The sequence below is a fragment of the Zalophus californianus genome, chromosome 12 (genome assembly GCF_009762305.2).
Source record: "Zalophus californianus isolate mZalCal1 chromosome 12, mZalCal1.pri.v2, whole genome shotgun sequence".
Taxonomy (NCBI): Eukaryota; Metazoa; Chordata; class Mammalia; order Carnivora; family Otariidae; genus Zalophus; species Zalophus californianus.
The window spans coordinates 72,806,027-72,829,776 of NC_045606.1; the positions used below are offsets into that span (position 1 = coordinate 72,806,027).

Consider the following 23,750-nt stretch of genomic DNA (forward strand, 5'->3'; position numbering starts at 1 on the left):
ATCTGAGAAGTCATTTGCTGTCACATATCTATCATCAACCCTTCAGAAGAGTAAGAGAGTATGATGCCTTATTAAGACTTGACCAAGTTAGGGTCGAGTTTCAATCCTCTTGAATTCTATATGTGCATAGGGAAAAATGTCATTGTTTTGTAGCCTATAAATATATTGCCAGCTCTAGCAAGCGACAAGACATCTCACTCTAGAAGGTCAAGGGCTGCAATGTGTCACTTTCAAACTTCTCTTGCTGGTCCCAGGAAAATAGGTACAGATATCAAATAAAGTTATTTAAAGTAGATTCTGGTATATAGACACCCACGTCCTCCAGAGTTAAATTTCCCAGTTAGACTGTCTCCAGTCAATCTGACCACTTCAACCTGACAGGCAAGCCAGTCAAATAAGCAGTCACAGCGGGCCAAAATATCTGTCAGAATGGTTTGCTTCACTAGTGATTACTTTTTGACTGACTTGAGCAGTCAAGTTAATCAAAACAGTCAAACCAGGTTTCCCATGTATACATAGTCTTAGCTCTTCTTGTGTTAGTAGGTAGGCCTTGTTTATATATCTTAAAGGAGTTTTATTAGGTTACACTGTTTAAGAGAAACAAGTCAAAAATGTTGTGAGCAACTAGTTTGACAATTAGGGCTCTCTTCAGAGTTGGTCTTCAGCTTCGGCACCAGGGAGAAAAGTCTCATTGGGCCTGCCGGAGAGCTACAGAAGGGGACAGGAGGAAAGGCAGACGAGAGAAAAGCACCATGAAAGCAGGAAGGACCCACAGGCCCAGCTCCCAATATTTTTTGGTTAGAGGACTGAGACACGTGTCCTGACAAGGGACTGGGCTAGTTATACTTTTTGAGATTAAATTAAAACACTCAGAAACCAAAGTAGGGTTAGTGACATAGATGTCACTGTTGACTGGTTTTCCATTTTAGCGTGAATAGCCACTTTTGTCAGAAGAAGGATAAGCTTTAAGAATCCCCTTAATTAATTTAAAAATGGAGGTGAAGGCAATTTAATTTCTCAGCTTGCACAAATGACAACTATAACTGCAGTCATGTTTCAAAAGCACTTTTAGAGCAGCAGTTGAAATTACAGGTTTTGGAATCAGCCCACCTGACTTCAAGCCTGGGCTCCCCACTGACAAGCCGTGTGCCTTTGGGCCACTCAGGGTCTTCCCAGCATGTAAATACCCTTATCTGTACAGTGGGTACAATAATACAATACTACTACTCAATTCCCAGAATTGTTCTGATTATGAAATGGCAATGGGAACAAAGAACTTTCAATAGGATAGAGTAAGGAAGACTTGCCATGGACAGGCAACAAACCAGAGGAAGAAGGTCCAGCTCAAGTTCACCATAACTGTGAGAGCATCTTATTCAAATAAAGTATATCCATAGAGTACTAGACTTCTTTTACACCAGCATCTTATGTTTTTTAAGTCTTGCCCCAATTAATAGTTGTATCACTTAATATCTTTATAATTTCTAATAACAACACTAATAAGCACATGACTGAGGTCTCTAGGTCCTCATTCCATGCTAGCATTAAGCAAGGTGCTTTACTACCACTTTCTCATTTATAACCTTGAAACCCAATGAGATATATCAGGTTTCCACATGAAGAAACTGAGTCTCAATCAAATTACATGACCTGTCTGGGATCAAACAACCGGTTATGACAGAGCCAGTTTTGAAACCCAACCATCTTTAAAACCTCTGCTCATTCTAAAATGTCATGTTTCTAAGTGACCTATAGTGTAATAACTATCTAATTAAGAACAACATATTTCTGGTTCTTCCAGCAAAGAAGAGTAGTTGATATTGAAGATTTGGGACTTCCTAAAGGGAAACATTTGTCTATTGGGCCTCTAAGGGGAGTACAAGTAAACACTGACTTATCGTATCCAGAGCTCATGTTCTTTCCCCTTTCCATATTGCCACTTTGGGTTTCAGAACAATAAAACAAAATGTCTGGAATACAAAATTCACCTATTCCAGAGGACTTAGAGCTGGGCAGGATTTCAAAGACTGGTTGAGTCATCAAATACAAAGTAGAATGTCTTGTTAATTGAAAATGGCTGTAGAGCCAATTAATAAGCTGAATAAGCTAAGCAATAATTGTGACATCAAGACTATTTCATGTTGTTTTCTTAGGTGATTTTTCTGTCATTGATAGAGGTAGTAATCTCAGATGATAATGTGCACAAAAGTCTTCAGACTCTGAAGAAGCATGAATGAATGATACTTCTGGGAAGAGCCCAGGCTTCTAGCTAAAACTCAACATAGGAGGGTGCAATCCAACATACAGGATTAACATCTCAGGAGACTTGCCCAAGGTCAGTTCATCTCTCTGTGAAGCCTTATCCTCTAGATGGAAATAAAAACAGTGAACTCTCTTAAATGTGCCCTATGGTCTGATTAAAGATTGAAAAGGTCTCTAAAAATCCACAGCGCTCCTAGAGAAAAATGCTAAGTATCATTATAATTATTACACCAAATGCCATAATTTGGTCTCCTTAGATTCCCTTTTTATGTAGATTCCATCACACTCTGACTTTTGACTTTTTGCCTCTCTGACCAAATCTCCAATGACAAAGCAAAGGGAAATGTTGAGGCAATTAGTGAGAAATGGAAGCAATTAATTCCCTTTTTTAGTAGAGACCTGGCCTCTGTGAACCAGTTTAACCAAAAATAATCAATGACCTTTCTCTGACCAAACTGAAGGAAATCTACTTGATATTTGTCACTGGTTATCCATCTACTGCTTCAACATTAATGAGTCTTTTCACTTTGCCTCTTTCTTTTATGAAATAGAGCCATCTATTCTGGTCCCTTGTTACCTCTGCAACTGCTATTTTTGCAAATCTAATACAGTCAAAGACCTCGTTATCCATGTGTAATCCTGGAAACCATTTTTAGCATAGCATGGTTTCTGATTTCCCCCAACTTTCTCCCTTGAACTGTTTCCCCTTCTCCGTAATAAAGGTGGGATCTTGTTCAAAATGAATGAAATAGAACAACAAAGATAAAGTTTAAATCTAAAAGCAACAACAACAAAAAAGATTATATAGTTTACCTAGGTCTAAGCACCATGCAGATCTAGAACCAAGTCACTGCCCCATCACTTATTCACTGGTTACCTTGGGAACTTTACCTATCTTCCAAAAAATTTCACTTTTCTCTTCTGAACAATGGAGATAAGAGCACTTGCCTCAAGGGTATTTTCAGGTTCAAATGAATTGATACGTGGCAAAGCCTTTTGTACCTGATGAGAGTCCAATCAGTGCTAACTTTTATCAACTGGAGAAGAGAAGACTTTAGGTAATATAGCTGCTTTTGATATGCATGAAAACTCTTCTAAGATGACTGCTACTCAAGCAGGAATAGTTAACAGTCACTGTCTCCTTTTTATCCCCAAGTAGAGAATTTATTCTCTATTTTATTTATTTCTCTATTTTAGTTTATGCATTTATGTTACAAATTCTTTCCTTCTAGCGTATTCTGGAATATCTTTGCTTGCTATTTTGTTGTTGTTTGTTTTGTCTTTAGACAAATACATCTTAAGCAAATGCTCAAAAGTTTAGTCATACATTTTACTGGGTGTGCTCAGTAACGCTGAATATAAATGAATTTAGATACTACTTAGTACAACCAGTATTTCACGTTGAAACAAATAGAAATGTGAATGAATTGGTACTACATCCTCAGAAAATATGGAAAAGTAGAGATGACCTGTGAAGAAAGGCAAATTAAAATTTACCTCCCGAATTATGCAGAGTTGCTTCATTCTCTACTTCATTTTGCTCTGAGAGCTCTGTCCTAAAGGCAGAGTCCTCTGAGCCTGTATTTAGGAAAGGATATTGAGGGGGGGAAAAGGCCAGATATATGAGATAGTAGCCCATGGTTATGTTTCATGCTCTGAAAATCTGCCAGAAATGTGAGATCAAGGATCCCAAAGGGGGAAGGAGAGAGGTCCTCCCTTTGGGCTCTGACCTAGATTTCTAATCTTAGAGTTCCCACATCCAATCTAAGTTTGCTATCCCAGGAGTGGATTCAGAACTACTCTTCAGGCACAGGAGACCTAAACTTTAACACCACCGGACCCCTTGTCCTTCACACTCAGTCCCAGCCCTAGCCCTTCATTCTCCACACCAGATATTAAATCAGCTCAGAATATTCAGCAAACACACACACACACACACACACACACACACACACACACACACACACACACGGACTATTCAAAGTCACATGGCAAGTTAGTAGCGGGCTGAAAATGCTGAACTCTGACTTCCCATTTCAGTGTGTTCTATCAGCACTAAACCAAGCAACCACAAAGAAATCACTGAATCACTTGCAAATATTTGCTTGGCCCACTGGTTTGGGAGCTAATCCGTGTTCAATTTCAGTGGTTATTTCTACAGTGGAAAATGACACAGTCCACCACCTTTGATTTTCTTATGAAGTAGGTTCTATCATATTTTTAGCAAAGCACTTGCCTTCTATTCTTGCCAGAGGTGCAACCACTTTGCAAAGTATTACGCAGAGGCACATACTTGTCCTTGTTCTCTTAAAGCAGATACAGGGGCACTGTATAAACAAAATCTAAAACTAATGGCTCTAATCTTTTATCCCCCCAAACTGTGTTCCAAATGGCCAGAGATATTCAGCTAAAACACAATCAGATCAAGCTACTCCTCTTGTTAAAATCCTAAAACCCTTAAAAGCATAGTTATGGTCTGCCCCCATCTTAACTCTCCAGCCCTACTTTATGTTATTCCCCACAATGATCGCAAGCTCTAATCAAAGACCCCTGGATGTGCCATGCTTTTCACAACTCTACACATGCTAGTCTTTTTGTCTGATGCCTTTCTCCTATCCTTTGCCTGCCTAAAGAATAGCTAATTATTTTTCAAGGGTTCTTTGAACCCTTCCCAAACCCCCAGATTCAGGGAATTCATATACACCTTTAAAATTTGTCAGTGTGATTAATTGTTGAGATACCTCAAGTGCTCATTGGCAGGTACCCTATCTTAGGCATCTTAGCATCCTTAGAAACTAGTGTTGCACCTGGCACACCCCTCTACTTATACACATTCAACCTAATCAACTTACATAGATATTAACTTAGTTATTGCTCAAGACAAAAGTGTACATTCCGTACCTTCTCCAGAAGACGGTGTCATCAGTCATCTCACTGGGCAGACTCACCCACTGGTTTGTTCCTACTCTAAGAGTGAATATGCTCAGAATTTTCCAAACACTATATCCCTACATGTCCACAACATGTCAAAAGCCTTTTAAGAGAAAAAATGTTTGTTTGCAATAAAAACAATAATAGATGTTTTACAATTTGAGAGCAGAGATAAAGAAGGTTGAATATACTTATGGGAAAAATCTTGAATGGTAGATATAATTCTGATGGAAAGAACAAATCATCCATCATGTAAAAAGAGCCTTGCATATGTGAAGGACAATCATAAGCTATAGAAGTGAAAAGGCAATTGTCTAAATAGAGAAACATTTGCGAGTATGACTAAATGATCAATGCCCTTTAGGCCTAAGATTAATTAAGAGGAAGTCTAAAAGTTTACCAGAACTTAAAGTCTGATGGTAAAAAATGCTGCTGACAAAATTTCTATTGCAGACCTCAGATTGTTCAGTAGGTTCAAATCCTTTCGAGTCTGCACAGATCAAAGGAAGCAGAGATTATAAACAGCTGCTGAGATATTCCTTGCAGACACTAGCTGAGCTCATTTACCTGTCTATAGACAGATTTTCAAAGTAGTAGGTATGGTCTAGATTTTGGGGGGAGTGGGGAAAGATGGTGGATAGAATGAGTTTTTGGCAAAGGGATAAAAGGACACAGCAAAATATCCGATTGAAGAGATAGAGAGACCTGGCTCAAATTCTTATTTGGATGGAAATACATCTAAGCAAGCTGAATATCTTTCAGAACTTAATTTGTTCATGTGCATATGAACTTCTGTATTGGAAACATGTTCACAAAATAAGAAATAAAGAAAGGAACAAAAGGGAGGAATAGAAGGATTCTCTGGCCTGTCAGAAAAACCCAGAAAGTGACTCACATTGTGTTCTAGTATGCAGGTGGAGGAGGAGTCTTTCAGGAAAGGCAAGGAATGATTTGTAGATACTCTTCCATGGTAACTCTTAGGAATGAACATCAGGGAGCATGGGAATCCTTATTAAAACTCAATCTCTACTTCCTAGATTCATTCCCTTCAATTGCTTTTTTTAGTTCTATTTTTGAAATCTCACTTATTCTTTCAAACCTAAAGAGATAAAAAGAAAAACAGCAACCTAATGGATATTTAAGATCATTAGGCCCAACCTCCCATGGTATCCTGAGAGCAATTACAACATCGGTAATAAGGGCTTTCTCTCCTTGACCAATCTAGTCTTTAAACTGGTCACCTGAGGAAATTCTACAACTTATCGTACTATTTCACTTTTCAATAATACAGATTCCCCCAATTTTTCTGATTTTTAACATAAACTACCCGTAACACATTCTCATACCATTCTTCTACTTTTTTTTTTTTTTTTTTTTGCTGATGAGTAAGCGGCCAGACTTCCCATGCTCCAGTGAATACAATTTAATGGAATCACATAATTATGTATCCACTAAGCTCTCACAGGCAAAGTGATGTCTGCCAAATCTTTGATATGTCTCCAAACACTTGCACCCCAACCTAGAGACTCCTTAACTGGCTGGCAATTCACAACTCTATAAAACAAGGTATATTTTTATACATTAGTTTCTTGCTACTCATTTTTTCTATAAGACTATTGTTAAGCTCTCTCCTCATAGCTTATGTTTTTGAGGACACTTGTGGTTCTTCATGCTTTCCTCATATATCCTCAGCTCTATGCTTCAGACTCTTCTTCCTGATCTTAGTACTAACACAATCAGTAAAACCTGAGAGGGAACTATATGTTGCACTCTACATTTGTTTGGTTTGCCAAATAGCATAAAATTTGCAATCTGCTATTAGTAAACATCACCTCTTTAGATCTGCTATCACTCCACTGTTTAAATCCAGTATTTCTTACTAAAAGAGTTAAATTTATCTCCATAAGAATCTGACATGTCTAACTGACTTCAGATAATTTGATTTGTACATTGATTTCCAAAGAGTTGAATGATTGCATTTCCACACGTATAATTATGATTATTATTTTATCAATAGCCATCATTATCCCCTTTGAATCATATTTCATTAGTTTATTTGAAACAATTGTGTAAGAGTATTTCATTTCTTTCAGTTTCTCCTTTCCTATTTCTCCTTTTTGACTATTCAAACCACTGTTTTCAAAATTGTTTTCTACTTCCACTGTGTTAATTACTACGGTTTCTGAAAATTTCACTTATGCTAGTTATTTGCATCATATTTAAATGTCTCATAATTATTTTGGTTACCTAGAACTTATTACAAACCTTGTGCCACAGTCATTAAAATTAAGCTGACGCTTAAGAAACATTTTTCAGCTTGTTTCACTTTTGACATCAGCTCCAAGTTTCAGTTCAACAAAATATACTCTACTCATGCATTTAACTGTTCTACTGCTTTGTAATGAAACTGAAAAATTAAAAAATAATATTAATAATCAAAACAAAAAAATAGGCAACATGGAAATTATATATATTCCATTTGTTTTGATAGCGAAAAAAGACCTTTTATTCCCAAAATGGAGATCACGACGTTGGTCTATTCAAGGCAGTTTCCACCAAAAAGGTGGAAGATTTAGTATTCATTCAAAATTGACTTGAAGATGTGAAGCTATGCTTAGATTCATCTAAAATAGAAGTGAAGCAGAATGGTCTGAATTATTTTGATAAGAAACTCCCATTCTGTTTTACTCTGCTTTGTTGACACAGTCTCTGAATAGGGAAGAATTGTGAAGGTTATTTTAGTGTCAATGTTAAATGAAGTTTCCAGTAAATGAATTACTAATTAAGCTGCCTGAAATGAATTAAAGATTACTTCAGGTTTATTTTTTTCTCAAAATGTCTATTCCCAATGAAACATTTTAAGGCAATATTGAAAGTATGGGACTGTAATTCACAGAAACAAATATGTAAGAAATAGATGTGTATGTGTGTGTGTATGTATACAGACATATACATAATCTTCAAGCCCCTGCCACAGCTCTACTAATTACAACAACTGAAAACTATTACTATAAAGAGTTATTGCTTTGGATAGTTGACATCTCCTACACAAACTTTTCAGATCCAAACCTTCATTTAAAAAACCAGAATAATTTTTAACCCTGGAAAAATAACATACACTAAAGTACTATGTGGTGTTAATTCAGCTATGAACAGAACTCATGTTTTCTTACCGTTAAAAGCCAATAAAATATGTATTGCTAAAATGTAAACAGAAATTAACATTTACTCATAGAATAACATATAAGATACAATAAAATGTTAAATCGGTACAATTTAGTAAATATCCAAGAATATTAAACCGGAAGAAGAAATTGCTTTGGTTATCATGAACTAAAACAGTGATTTCTACATCTTGATTAAAAGTAAAACATTAATAAAGTTTCAGATATATTTTACCTAAATTATAGCAAATCACAGCTCAACTACTCTAATATCATCATACCTAATGATAATGCAAGATGAAACCATAATTACAAGCAAGCCACACATATCAAAGTAAAATAAGTATTGATTAGACTTGTTTTCATAGTTTGTTTAAAGTACAGAAAATTAACCTGCCAGTTTAGTTACCTACCAGCAATGATTGGATTCTATCAGTGTTATCACCTCTACAAACAGCACCAAATTATAATCCCTCTTCCCATAACATAAGCACCATGCCAAAAAAGACAACCAGAGTAAATGATCTGATCATGAATAATGAATAGTTAGGGCTGGTTGGAATCCACTTAGTTGAGGAAAGAGAAAAGAGAAGTGGCTCATTAGGGCATTTCCTGAAACTTGGTTGGAATTTCAGTTAAGGAAGAAGAAATGACACAGCAGTTTCAAGTAGGGGGGACTTCCCTTCTTTATCTGAAATATGCTACCAATTTGAGAAACAGCACTCCAACAAAACTATTCCACAGTAATGTGGCCACAGTAAAAGCTCTCGTTGATTCCATTATTGCCCCATAATTAACATTTCTCCCCAGAATATACACAAGCAGTACATGGTTGTTATCAAAATGGACTAAGATCCCACATCTATTGCAACATGTTAAATCTCACATTTAACAGTTGTTCAGCAAACTGCCCTGCACCAATTTTCAGGTTTAAGAATTGCAGTGTTGTTTAGAGTATTAATAGATTTTGAGGTTTTGCTTAAGGCCATCAAATTTCCCATATTTCATATAGTCACATTTACCTCACATATGATTTTGCACTCAAAGTGACTCCAGGATAATTTTCATCTTGTCCAAGAATATTTTATCTTTCTATGTAGATGGAAGATCTATAATTCAGCTTATAAGATTTCTAGTAGTTTTTTTTTCATATTCTAGTGTGATCCGTATTTTTAAGGGACATGAGCACTGGTTACTTACTGCTTTTACAAATGAAACTTTTTAAAAGGTTTCATTTTATGTATTAGTTATCTGAGTGAACTTAAAAATCTAAAGATTCAACTTTGTTTCCACAATATAATTTGTACTGAGAAAATCTACATTTATTCTATAACACTAACACCATCTGCTTACTTTATCTAAATCTATATTTTAAAACAATATGTGAAGCAAAGCATTCCCACTAATTACTGAAGCTTAATGAAAAGGTTACATTCAAATTTCTCTTGTCTTTCTGCTTTGAAAATTCATGCAATTAAATTGACATTTATGTTTTTCAAGGAGTGGAAGTTATGTGAGAATATCTCAGCACTTTGTATCTTGCTTGAAGAACCATAAAATTACTAAGAAAAAGTTCTCTCATTGTCAGTAGCAAAGTTTTGAGTCACCTTACATTTTCCAATGATGTTATCATACATTTAAATCTCTGAGGTGATAGGAAGGAGTAAATATTTAATTTAGAGTAAAACTCACTTAGATTAATATTAGAAATTAAAAAAATAAGATTGATAAGAAACACTGTTAAGAAAGAGAAACACTTAGGACTTTAACTCATATTAGAAACTAGTTTAGATTGAATTACAGTTTAAAATACATTTTTGTGATTCAGAAGGTAAGATTTGAAGCTGTATTACTATATGGGCATACATTTTGGTTTTGAAAAGTTGTAAACGCACAAATGGCTATATACACCTGAAGAAATAGGCACCTATGTGTTAACAGTGTTTATCTGTTTAAGTGGTCCAACAGAATAGTTACATTAAAAAAATTTTTTTTACCTATAGTTTCTATACTTTATATAATAAACATGTATGTTTTTGGACTAAAATATAGTGTTGATGTAAAATACAGGTTATACATCAAAACACTTAGGTATAGTATACTATTTGTGTGATATTGTATTATAAGAAGTACATGGGGGCGCCTGGGTGGCTCAGTGGTTAAGCCTCCAAGTCTTGATTTCGGCTCAGGTCATAATCTCGGTTATGCAATAGAGCCCTGAGCCCCTCCTAGGGCTCTGTTGCTGTGCTCAGCATAGAGCCTGCTTGTCCCTCTCCCTCTGCTCCTCCCCCTGCTCTCATTCTCTCTCTCTCTCATGAATAAATAAGATTCTTAAAAAAAAAAATACATGTTTGGTCTTCATCCCTGATTCCTAATAACAGTGAGAGGAGCATCTTTTTAAATTCATAGTAAGTCCCTTTCAAACATATAGGGCTTTATGGTAATGAGGTAACTTACTGGGCCCCTAAATAGCTTCAGGATGGGGGCTGGTTGCCAGAGGAACCAACCATGTGATTAGGGAGTTATCTTTCTAAGTCACAGATTTGATCATTTTATTCTCTTTACTTATACCCATCAGAAACTTCCTACTGCCTAAACTTTGAATCCAAATTCTCTAAAATAGCTTATAAAAGTCTTCACAACCAAATCTGAGTCCGGACTTCGAGCTTTATTAGAAACACCGACTTTCCCTTCTGCTTAAAATGTCTTGCTTCAAGAATCTCCTTTTTTTAAAGTATAGATCATATCTGAACTTCTGTCTATAGTATCCTGTTAAAAGGAAGGAAGGAAGGAAGGAAAGAAAAAGAAAGAAAGAAAGAGAGAGAGAGAAAGAGAAAGAAAGAAAGAAAGAAAGAAAGAAAGAAAGAAAGAAAGAAAGAAAGAAAGAAAGAAAGAAAGAAAGAAAGAAAGAAAGAAAGAAAGAAAGAAAGAAAGAGGAAGAAAGAAAGAAAGAAAAAGAAAGAGAAAGAAAATGTACTTGTGTGTATGTGTAAACAGATGGAAGTTTACACATATTTCTGTGGTGTTATGTCAATATATTTTAATACCAAATATATTTATAAATTCAATATAGTATCCATCAAAATTCTAGTTGCTTTCTATGGGTATTTTTATTATTATTTACTAAGGATAATAAATGAAAAACATAGGCAAAATATTTTTAAAAAATAGTGAGAAAGTACTTGAAAAATAAGATATTGAACATATTATAAAACTACACTAACTAAAACAGTTTACTGCTGGTATATAATAGAAAACTCAAGTCTTCTGCATTTTTGGAAATTTAGTATATATTGAAGGTGGTATGTTATATTAGTAGGAATTTGATACATTCCTCAATAAATATTCTAAGGGTGACTAACAATTTGTTGAGAAAAAAGAAGGAAAAAGAAGTAGAGAGAGAGAGACCCATACCTCTAATACACCAAAAATCTAATTTTAAAATCTTAAATATTTAAATATAAAAATTTCAAAACATCATTTAGAAAAATGTGAGTGATTATTTTATAACCCACAGAGTAATATGTCAACAAAGAAATCTCCAACATATTTGATTACATAAATATTAAAACCTCTCTAAGAAAAATTTTTTTTATAATTTGACAAAAGCTGGGAAAATGCCTTTTTGTCTGTAGCTACAAAACATATAATATGTAGTTAATTGTCACCACTGCATTATAAATGTTTGATTATTTTCTTTTTTTGTCTTCTTACCTGAAAATGTGTTTACTGCCAGATTGGATTATAACTTTTTCTTCTTTTATTAGTAGTGATTCTGTCTTAGTTTTATGACACTGAAAATTATGTAAACTACATATCTCCGACTTATCTTAGGCAGGGAGTAAAGAATCTAGGATAGTTATCCCCCCAAAATCTATCAATCACTGTTTTCAGGCTGCCTCCAAGGAAAATTAATTCCCAGACACAAGACACATCCTGCCCAAGTTACACTAGCAAGCAAAGTGGATTCTGTCACAATGAGGGCAGCACTCTGACAAAACTCCAATTGCAGGCTGGTGGAAAACAAGCTGTCATTCACTGAAACAGTAAGGGGTATGTGGCAGTATAGACAGAACACCAACAGTCTCTGCTCCAAGTATTTAGAAGTGGTGCTGTCCACAGTAGACAGTCCTTATTAAATACTAAGCCTTCACATTCTTTACATTAACCTTCCCATCAAAACGAATACCACATTTGTTTATTTATTCATTTATTAATAAGTTTCTATTGAATGCCTACCATTTATCGGGGACTCAGATACAAAGAGAAACACGGTTCTTACCCTCAAGGAAATTAAAATCAAATAGAATTTGAAAGATAAATCACCCATGGTTTAACATAGTTAAAAGACAGAAAAATAGTAATTTAATGGGGTAAGATTTAAAATAACAAAAAAATGATATAAGGAATGAAGGATTGTTTTCTTATATCTGATTTTCGTAGGAAAGAGGATATTGAAATAAGAAATGTGATGAAAGTAGAGGATGTGGGTTTCTAAAGTCAAACATACTTGGCAGCATTAAGGTTATCAATAATGTATAATGTCTAAGTTAAATAATGTTTGCATTAAAAGTACTAACAGATCATATAGAAAAAAATTACTGCTTGCCAAATGGCAGCTAACACACCTTTGGAAAGGGACTTAGAGAGTAGCTCTACAGGTTGGTAAGAAGCAGAGGAGAAGGGAGCATATTAGCCCTTCAAAAAGGACAAACAATACATCTGTTGTTAATTCAGATTGCTTTCATAGAAGTCTCAAAGATAAAAGGTAAACACCTTTTTATTTATTTATTTATTTATTTATTTATTTAAAGATTTTATTTATTTATTTGACAGACAGAGACACAGCGAGAGAGGGGACACAAGCAGGGGGAGTGGGAGAGGGACAAGCAGGCTTCCCGCTGAGCAGGGAACCCGATGCGGGGCTTGATCCCAGGAGCCCCATGCGGGGCTTGATCCCAGGACCCCAGGATCATGACCTGAGCTGAAGGCAGACGCTTAACGACTGAGCCACCCAGGTGCCCAGTAAAAATCTTTTTAATGGAAATTGATTTTATAACTATACACCTGGGATGTTGAAGATATTGATGCTCATAAATATGACTTTTTCTTCCCAACAAGTAGCTTAGTTAAAGATAATCATTATAGAAAATTTCCAATTTGATAAACACTGAAGAAATCTAGCTTCTCTCTTAAAAAGGAATCAAATAAATCAAAGGAAATGATATATCTCCCCCAAGAAGTTTGGAAAGAAAGTCCAAGATCAATATTACCGTAGAAAACAAACAAAATCAGTTGTGAGTATGTAGAAATGAAATTTATATGTCACCCATAAATAAGAATCATGCTTTTGGAGAGATTAATATTATAATTCAGTCACTTGGCAAATAATTGGCATTGGTTATTTAAAATTCTGATTTCATTATCTAGTTTGGGGAAGTGCAAAAGTTAGAAAGTTAGTATTCCATGTTTTTAGGTCATAACTCCAGATTTTGCCTGAATAGCACTTTAACAAACAACAAATGATCTTGAATTCTGATATTATTTAAGAACTACAGACCATTTAACAGACAGGAGTCAATCCGACTAAAATACTAACATTGAAACTTATCTAGATTTCTACTATTTTATTAGCATACTAGCAAGTATAATATTTGTAAACCTCCAAAACATAAAATTGCACTTAAGTTTTATCCTGTCAGAGTTATTCTGTCCTTAACAATGAACCAGGCGCAAAGGCTGTGGGACAGCAGTAAAATATGCATATCATTATACAATTGCAGTAGTAGTTATTTTTTACTTTTAAAATACTCTTCGTCTACCTCAGTGAACTTCAGAAACATCATCTCATCAATCCACCAGTATCAGCAGAAGTGCATGGATTTAATCATTGTTCCATGATAAATGGGTAAATCCTATCAAGACAATCAAATTACTTTTCCAAGTTTTTCTGTCCCCAACAACTCAGTTTTGAAGAACAAGAAGTCTCTGGAAACCTTTAAGGCATTAATATAATTTAATTCTTCTATGATGCCAAAGGCTTTAAGATTTCCCTAGAGTTGATGTTTGATCTTGATCTTGGCATACACTAGGGTATTAAACAAGAGCCAGCCCTTCTGAAAATTATGTAGTAGGCAACATTTGTCTTTAACATGAAATCTCTATGTCTTTTTCCCTTTTGCCAGATAGGTACTATAATTCCTTATCATCTGTCCATCTTGCTGCTATCTAAAACTATTTTTAGAGGACTCTTTAATTAATTCATTATACATTTTATTCACTAAGGTATAAATGACTGATAAGACTTAAAATATTCTCCCTCCCCAAAGCATTTACATTTGGAAGGTAACAAATCTTTTTGGTAAAGAGGGAAGATATATTTAAATTTGTGAAGGAATTATTATATATAAAATTCCAGAAATCAAAAATATTTCATGGAGGCTGCCATCTAATCTGAACACTGTTATACTCAGACTAGATAATGTATTATCTATAAAATAAATAAAAGCATAAAGCTTCTTCCTTTGTAACATTAGGATGTTTCAAATGAGATGGCATGTCCCATGATTGACATTGCAGCTCCCTAGAGATTGGAAAAATGACAAGTCCTCTACAGTCTGCCAAAATTGTACAGTTGCTCTCTATCAGACAGGGAAGGATAGGATATGTTGTTGAAACAAGCAACTCCAAAAAAACCAGAATGTTAAAAACAAAATGCTCTTTCATACTCTACATGTCCAGTGTGGAATAATGGAGAGCTCTGTGCCACAGTTACTAAAAGACCCAGCATAATGGGGACCCCAAGTCCATATATGCTTTCAATACCACCGAGGCAGAGAAACAAGATGTGGAGAACCATATACAGGTTCTTAAAGTTTCTGCAGGAAATGACTCACTTCTGTTTATCATTCATTGGCTGAAGCTATCAAGGGCCATGCTTAGTTCAAAGGAAATTAACCTAGAATCCTCCCAGGTGTTGATAAGAGATAACAGGGATATTTGTTATTAAGGCCAATGACTATAACATTCTCCTAATAGCCTTTAATATATCAACTTTTCCCAGGGAATTACTCTTCAGTGAAGGTGTGTTTTTCCATAATGTCCCCTAAGAAGTTCAGTCCACCCAATAAGAAGCTGTGAGATTTATTCTGAGCCATTACACTAAAAATACCATTAAGAAGAGAGACTCAGTACAGGAAGAGGAGGGGAAACAGAGAGATAGCTGAAGATGATAGTTTTGATCATCATGCCTGGGAGAGATAAGAACTAAAATAAAAACAAACTCTATGTATAAGCGTATGTATGTCAGTATTACGATATTTGTTCTCAAGATCTCTGCCAAAACACCCTCCAGGATCTATCTACATGGGGGAAATTGTCATCTTTCAGGGAAGCATAAAAATATGAGAGAGATATTTCACAAATACATATTTTGCTACAAGCAAACATGAAGTTTTCCTGAAGAATCTATAATAATTGTAATAATACACTTATGTTTAAAGGAAGAAAATCTGGAAAGGGTAATGAAAGCAGAGATTTGGAAGAAGAAAATGTAGAAATATTTTTCTGTGTTTCCATTTTGAGGTATTTTTTTAAATTCCTTTAGAGTTTTAAAAAAATGCTCATGCACACAGAAGAATCATCAATGCACATCTCTTGTTTTAATTTATAATTTTCATTGACATTTTTATCTATAATAGAGCTATATTCTGACAAAGTAAAATAAGAAGAAATGGAAGGGGGGAGAGATCTAGATGTGAACTGAACAAAAAGAGTAGAATAAAGCAAGGTATAAGTGTTCTGTCAGAAATAACTCCTACTCTTGGTAACCAGAAATGTCAATGGTATCTAAATTCACTTTGGTAGTAGGTGCTTCATGGTATGGGAATAAAACAAAGAAAAACGAGGCTCGTGAGACTTCAATAAGGGTGTCAACAACTCCCAAGGAAAATGATTGCATTGGCAGGAATAGTGTTTTGATTTTTTTAGATAGATAGTATCTTAGGAAGTAGCCAACATGATTTGTTATTTCCTAATTTAAAAAATAAAAAATACTTATATATTTTTCATATGGGTTCAGAAGAGAGACACCAAAATAAATACTCAAAACAGCTTTGGAAATATCTTTTCCCTTAAATTTTTACAAGGATATATAAATCAAAAATTATAAATGGGAAGACTAATATTTTAGTATTACTTTTGTTTTACAATTGCATTTCAAGCATTCCATTTTTATTTAGTTTCTCACCCCAGATTAAAAATCGATTATAATGCTGAAATTGCACAGTGTTGTGGTGGTCAGCTTTGAGTGCCTGGGTCAACGACACTGAACCCAGCAAGTACAAACATGGAGTCACACATTCACAACGTCTAGCCACTAATATCACGATCAATGAAAACCATCCTACATGTTTCAAACCACCTTCCCAACAGCACCCTTGCCATTTGGAACACATGCAATATGACTTAACCCAGATTTGCCATACTCCATGTTTGCGAGAATATTATCATGCCAAATGGTTAGAGAATTAACTTTGGATCATTCACTTTTATTTTGACAGAGAGATAGATTAGATATACTGCTCTGGCTTAGGAAATTTAGAATGGAATATGTTCTTATTATGTAGAGGTTTCCCTCAAGGGAAGGTTAATACTTAATTTCCCAAGATACTTAGTTCATATAGCTTGAGTATCTATTTCCTGTTGTGAGATTTAAACAAGAAGGATCTGTTAAATCTGCTAAATGAAATATTTCTCAAACTGCAAATAACTGGGTGTGTCTAGACTAGCATGTAAACACGCCAATTGCACTGGGTGTGAGCTCTGTGAATTGCCTGATCTTTCCATAGAACATTTCTATGGGTTACATTCCCCATATGATAATGCTTCCTTTCATTTTTTGATAATCTAACGAAGAAAAAGGAGGAAGATATAAAAAGAAAAAAAGAAATGAAAATATAACCAACTTTTAAAATGCTAGTGAAGGTGGTTAACTATCATTAAATATAAGCCAAACACTCTTCAAATATCAGTTCTATATTCAAATAATTTGGGCATATGGACCGAGTGCCAGGACTTGTGCTAGGTGCTATCGCTTGCATATATCGTGGAATGCCATGATTTTTTTTTTAAAGGTAACACACTTCAGAAATTATAAAGTTAGGAGACTATAAAATTCAATGCCTTGAGAACTTTCTATGTTAAGTAAGAGAAAAAGAGAGCTGGTAAGTGTCAGTAACCATGTTGGTATATCTGAAACGTATGACAAGTAATGGTGTGCTCAGAAGTAATTCTTTTCTCCTGTGTGTAGATCTTGCTAATCACGTAGAAAACTGTACTCCATTGTCTGGTTTCAGTTCAAAGTAGGCAAAGCTGTGTTTCTAACAACCCAGGGATTTCACAGGTTTTGTGTTCTCTCTTATGCTCCCCTGTTTTGTATAACAGCTCTGAAACAAAGAGAACACACACACACACACACGCACACACGCGCGCGCACACGCACACACACGCACACACACACACACACAAGTAATACGGCTGTTGGTGACTCTCCTACAAGATAGAGATTCATGATCAGACATTTCAAAAAACAAGGGGCAAGAGCTGTATCTCTGACACAATACATAGACCTACAACTGTTCACCTTCAGCTGGCAATCTGATATGAAGCTCTAAATCAGGTATTAGAGAGACACAATAGGGTGACTAGAAGGAACAATAGTGAAAGTGGTGCCTAGTAACCTTAATTTTAAAGAAAAGAGAAAACAGGTAAAAGTGTCAGGCACAATAGTTAGGTTTTAGATGTCTATATTATCAATTCACAGAGTATAGGTAGCAAAGTGAAAATGACATTTTAGCACAATGAGATAAATGCAATCCCACAGGTACCACTGAGAGTTGGTAGAATGGCATTCTTTTCTAGAATAGAGCCACAGACGAACATGCTTGGTTACAAAAAATATATATAATACAGCATAAGCACTAGAAGGATTGCAATGCATCTGAAGAAGGAACAACTAAAGGGGTTACATGGGCTCAGGAAAACATTCATAATGTAGACAACTTGACCAGATGTTGATAAAAAGAAGTGATATGAGATGGACACCACTTGATATCAAAAGTAAATTTGGAGTTCTTTAATTAATATTATTTAATTCTGATTAGGTGTTTTTTATTTTTTCCAGCTTTATTGAGGAATAATAGAATATAATTGTATATATTTAAAATGTACAATGTAATGATTTGATATATTTATATAGTGAAATAATTACCACGATCAAGATAGTTAACACATCCATCACCTCACATAGTCAACTCTCTTTTATAGTGAAAACACTTAAGACATAACCTCAGCAAATTTTAAGTATACAATACCGTATTATTAACTATAGTCTAATTGAAAGCAGAACTTCATAATTAAATGGACAAAGCTAAGTTCATTATTAATTTGCTAATAGTTCATCTCTATAGGAATATAAAACCTAACTAGGGACATAATGGCTTTTTTTGTTAAAGGTAATTACCACAAACTGGTTTGGATTTGGAAGCTAGAACTAAACATTTAAAAAAAAAAATCCATCCATTCCTGGATCCAACAGAATTCAGGAACCATTCAGAAGTCAGGCAGGGATGATGGAAGAAATGAGGAAGAGTAGGTCATCATCTAGGTCAATATGACTCTTCTCCCTCTAAATTTTATTAATAACTCTCATTAATTCAATGGGGAAAAGGCTGAATAGACTTCAAAACTATAAACTTGAATAACTTATTTGGGCTTCTTTGAAAGATAATGGTTATATTTTCCAGGAATCCAAAATAAACTTCCCTTACGTTGAAAGAGAGGGCCATAACGTGTGAGAGAACTGATCACAAATATATGTACATTTGTTGCTAAAACTTGAATCTCTTTACTTGTTAACTCAAACTGCCTTGACTTCTCATGTTTATGCAAAACAGATTTTTTTGGAGAAAAAAAGAAAGGTACTGTAACATCAGAGGAAATCATCAAAGAACTAGTGGCAACATCTTAAGGCTTTTATCAAAGTAGTGAGGGAATGCATTAAAGCAACAATATCTGAAGCTTACATGTGATGGGACTACTAAATTTAATAGTGTATCTTATGAACATATGTGTATATAATGTTTTTCCTGTAAGAATACCTCATTCTGAAAGACTTTTTTTCCTGAGTAATGGAACATTATTCTCTCAAGACAATTCAGAAAAAAAATCTACCAATATTTTATTAATAATAGATGCCTCAAACTCTACAAACAGAGGACCAAAGTTTTTGAAAAACTATATGCACTGTAAGTGAAGGTTATACAAAGGGGAATAAGCTTATGAATGGAAAAGTCATTTAAAAAAATCCCTCATTGAATCCTTAGGAGAAAATGGTAAGCTAAAACATGAATTGTTAAAAATGAGTCACAGTACAGGAGGATTTAAGTAAAAATAGGCAGTTCTCATCTAGCAAATCTGTCCAAGCAAGCTATGGTCAAATTTGAGATATCTATTTACATTTATAAAAATGTGTTAAGAATAAAACATTCCTTATTTTCAAAGAAAAAAGTATTAAAAACAACAAACCTGCAAGTAATAGTTAAGTAGAAAAAGGAAAGGAAACCCATATAAAAATACATGTCTAAGTATTTGAAACTGTGACCATTTGAGATGCTGCTACTGAGAAATGTCATGGGAGGACACCAGTGGGTTTACTCATACCGTAACAAATCCAAGGTCAACTTCTCATGCATATTTGGTCTACTTGGGGTTCGTGAAAATAAACCAAACCCTACTGAACTCATTGATTACTGAAGGAGAAGGTATGGGTATGGGTGGGATTCCTAATGCTATTAAGGAACACTTCTGGCTGCTATATGGGGTGTTCCTGTGAATGTGAACTACAAAGCCACTACTATCCAATTTCTGGGACTCTCAGCTGCTAGATAATGCATAATTATTTGCTCAAAAATAAAAAATTAATCTATAATCTCTAAGATTCGATCATTTAAATTTCTGGCAGAATTAGCACCTAAGTCTTCCAGTAGGAACAATGTAAAGTTTTTCTCAGAAGTTGAGAACTCGGCCCTCTGAATATTAAACATAGTAGTGAGTTGCCCTAAAGAAGACAAGAGTGGGATTTATTTAATATTCTAAAGTTTTTCTATGTATATTCTCCATCATGACTAGAGCAAGTCTTATGGGCTACCCCACAGGCCAATAATGTTTTACCCCTTCCTAACTGATATTTTAAGGTATTTGTACAAAATCTATTTAATGAAAATAAACATTTGCTCTTAATTAGTACTAATATTATGCCTCTTTATATGCAAAATAAGAGATTTATTATATGTTCCAAATATAAAATCAATTTTTTTGGAATATTTTTTCCTTTCATGGTGCTATAGTCACTAAGAATAGGTGTAACTAACCTACACTTATTTTATTACAAAATCTTATCAGAATCTAACTTTATTTTCTTCTGGCTACCATATCAACAAAATGTTCTTCAATTTCTTTAGTTCTGATGTTTTCCTCAGTTTTTTGAACAACAACCATTTGGGAAGCATATTTAAAGTTAGATTATAAAGTGAATGACTGGTTCCTGGTAAACAGCCAGGTGCTGAGTGTCATTCTCTCCTTCCGCATTTTGACCGCCTCCACCTGGTGGCTTCAGGTATCTGACAGCCGACTGGTCTCAGGCTTCCAGGCATAATCTGTAGTTCCACTTGGAACCTGACTATGGAAGGTGCAAAATACCCAACTGGGACAGGCCAGCATCCGGGAAGGGTTTCTCTTTTTCAAATTTATTTCCACTGAGCAGCAGTGTCTACTTCAGTGGAAAGGAGACCAAATTCAATTTTCTCAGTTACACAAGGAATTGCATGGAGGAAACCTGAGCAAATTAGCACCCGATAGCCCCTGTATCCCAGCGTTGTTGCTGTGCTGCCTAAAACCTGGCACCATCTAATGCTGTGAAGTCGGCTGGATCCTTAATCTAACACAGGTATCCAAAAGAAAATGAATAGTTGGGCTTCTAGTAATTTATGTGAAAAAGATCTCTTCCTTGCTTCATGAGTTCAAAGAGAATAGAAAAAATTTTAGCTTACTCACCACTGAACCCCACCACAAAACTTAGTGCACAACATATAATTAGTGCTTAATAGCTCTCTAATGAATAAATGAAATTGACAAATATATTGATATTTCCTGCACTTTAAGTGCAACTCAAATCATCCTGTCTCATTCCAGAAAGATGTAAATACAAAAAAACAAACAAACAAACAAAACAAAACGGTAAAGGACCTGGGGCAAAGAAATCACACAATGATTTACATTTCTGAAGTTGTAAAAAACTTTTTCCATATGCATAGACCATAACACCTACAAGGGAGATGAGCTATTATGCAATCTTTTGAATTTATGCCTTGGAACCTTATGGAGAAGAACCACTTCATTATAATAAAAACAAGAGTGAACACTTACAAAGTGTTATTAATATCTCAGTAATCGTACTAAAAACTACACAAATATGGAAAAATTGAATAATCCTATGAGGAGGTACTAATAATTCCCATATTATAGATGAGAAAACTGAGACATAGAGTTCAAGTAAGACACAAATTCATATTGGAGGCAAAATTCAAGCTCAGGAGGTCTGGCTCCAGTTGAATTTTTTTTAAGTTTATTGATTGATTTTAGTAATCTCTATACCCAGTGTGGGGCTGGAACTTATGACCCCCAAATCAAGAGTCATGCGCTCCTCCAACCGAACCAGCCAGATGCCCCTCAAGTTGAATTCTTAATGTCATAAAACATGATTTCTAGTGATGAGATTCTTTAGGTACCTCTCAAGTTAAACTCATAGAGTAGTCCAAAAGGAATTGCTCTTCTACAGAACTGGAGCAAATAGTATTATTGTGTGTGAATACACATCTGATAACATTTATGCCCACGGTATCTTATATTCAGGTACATGTGTATGTATATTTATCCACATTAATACACTCTGGAGGAGGAGGAGGAGGAACAGAAAAAGGAATAGTATTCATAGTCAAAAGAGCTGCAAACATTTATTGAATATTTACTACACACCGTGGTCAGCACTTTTCTTGCATTATTCGTTTAATTCTTCCAAAAAATTTTTGATAGGTGCTACTATTTATCATCTACTTAGTCCATATTGTCAAACTAAAGACTAGCTAAATTAACTTTTTGGTATGTCAGGTGCTCTCCGGAGCCTCATGCAAAGGATTTGTGCTGTGAGAAGAGAGAACACAAATGCTGTGTCCTGAGGGACTGTTCTGAGGATGGGGTTGCTGGAGAAATTAGCAGGGTGGGTTACAACATGTTAACTTTGAGATGCCTATTAGATAACAAAATGCAAACATACAGGAGTGCACAAATGGGGAGATTGGCCCAGGTGGGTGGTGGTCAAGGTGGGGAGATTGGTCAAGGTGATGGTCAAGAGTCCATTCAGAGTGAAAGGAAGGAAACTGGGGAGTGTGGACAGACTCAGAAAGCTGGGAAATGTGAACTGTGGGGCTGAGAGTTTTTGGAAGTTCTCTGCTGATGGCTCCCATTTCCTAGGTGAAGAAGAATGTAAGAGCAGGGAGAGGTATTCAAGGTTGGTGAGAAAGAGATTTGAAAGAGATGGAATGCATTTGGACATGTGATTGGATTTCTGGGCAACAGTAAAAGCCAATTTGAAATTCATAGTTATTAATTTAAAGTGAAACCAAACAGACTGTTTGTTTTGGGTTTTCTCCCCTATACTTTGTGTGGGCATGACCAGAGTACAGTTGGATTTAAATAGGATTGAGGTTTTGGTAGACAAGAAAGGTGAAGGAAGAGATGGACCAAGAATTTGAGTGTGAACAAAGGCATTTTGACGTTTCCAGCGGTGATAATGTTAATACTGAGGACAATAATAGCAAAAGCTAACCCGATAGTGTATACTATGTGCCAAGAAGGAACTGTTCTGAGCACATTATATAAATTATTTTTTCTTCACAATAATCTTACGTGGCATGTGTAACTGTTATCATTTCCATTTTATAGATTAGTAAACTGAAGCAGAAAGATTAAGTAAATTATTGAAGGATATAGCTAGTAAATGTTGAAGGCAAGGTTTAAGCCTTTTTATTCCAGGCAGTCTGGCTGCATCTAACAGTAATTCTATACTGCCTTGAAGAACTGTGGAAACTATTGAATAAGGAGAGAATTGTGATCATGAAGGATAAAGGTAATGAAATGGTGGAAAGATCAATGAGTTGTAGGTCCCGATGGAGTAAAAAAAAATTAATGCTGCAGTTGTGGGTCTTCAATGATATGAAATAAAAAATAAGATGTGTTAGTTGGTGATGAAATTCACAGAATTAAAAATTATGAAAG

General features: G+C 35.0%; 1 protein-coding gene across 4 annotated transcripts in view; it reads right to left on the reverse strand.

The window, feature by feature from the left end:
* Positions 1-23,750, reverse strand: part of TFEC (transcription factor EC) — a 172,693-nt gene that overhangs the window by 54,761 nt on the left and 94,182 nt on the right. The window contains exon 1 of one of the 4 annotated variants that reach the window (XM_027574811.1): positions 8,771-8,883. The exons of the other annotated variants lie outside the window; for them this stretch is intronic. The gene's annotated coding sequence lies outside the window, so the exon portion shown is untranslated. Of the gene's footprint in view, positions 1-8,770; positions 8,884-23,750 lie in introns of those variants that run through there. 4 annotated transcript variants of the gene reach the window in all.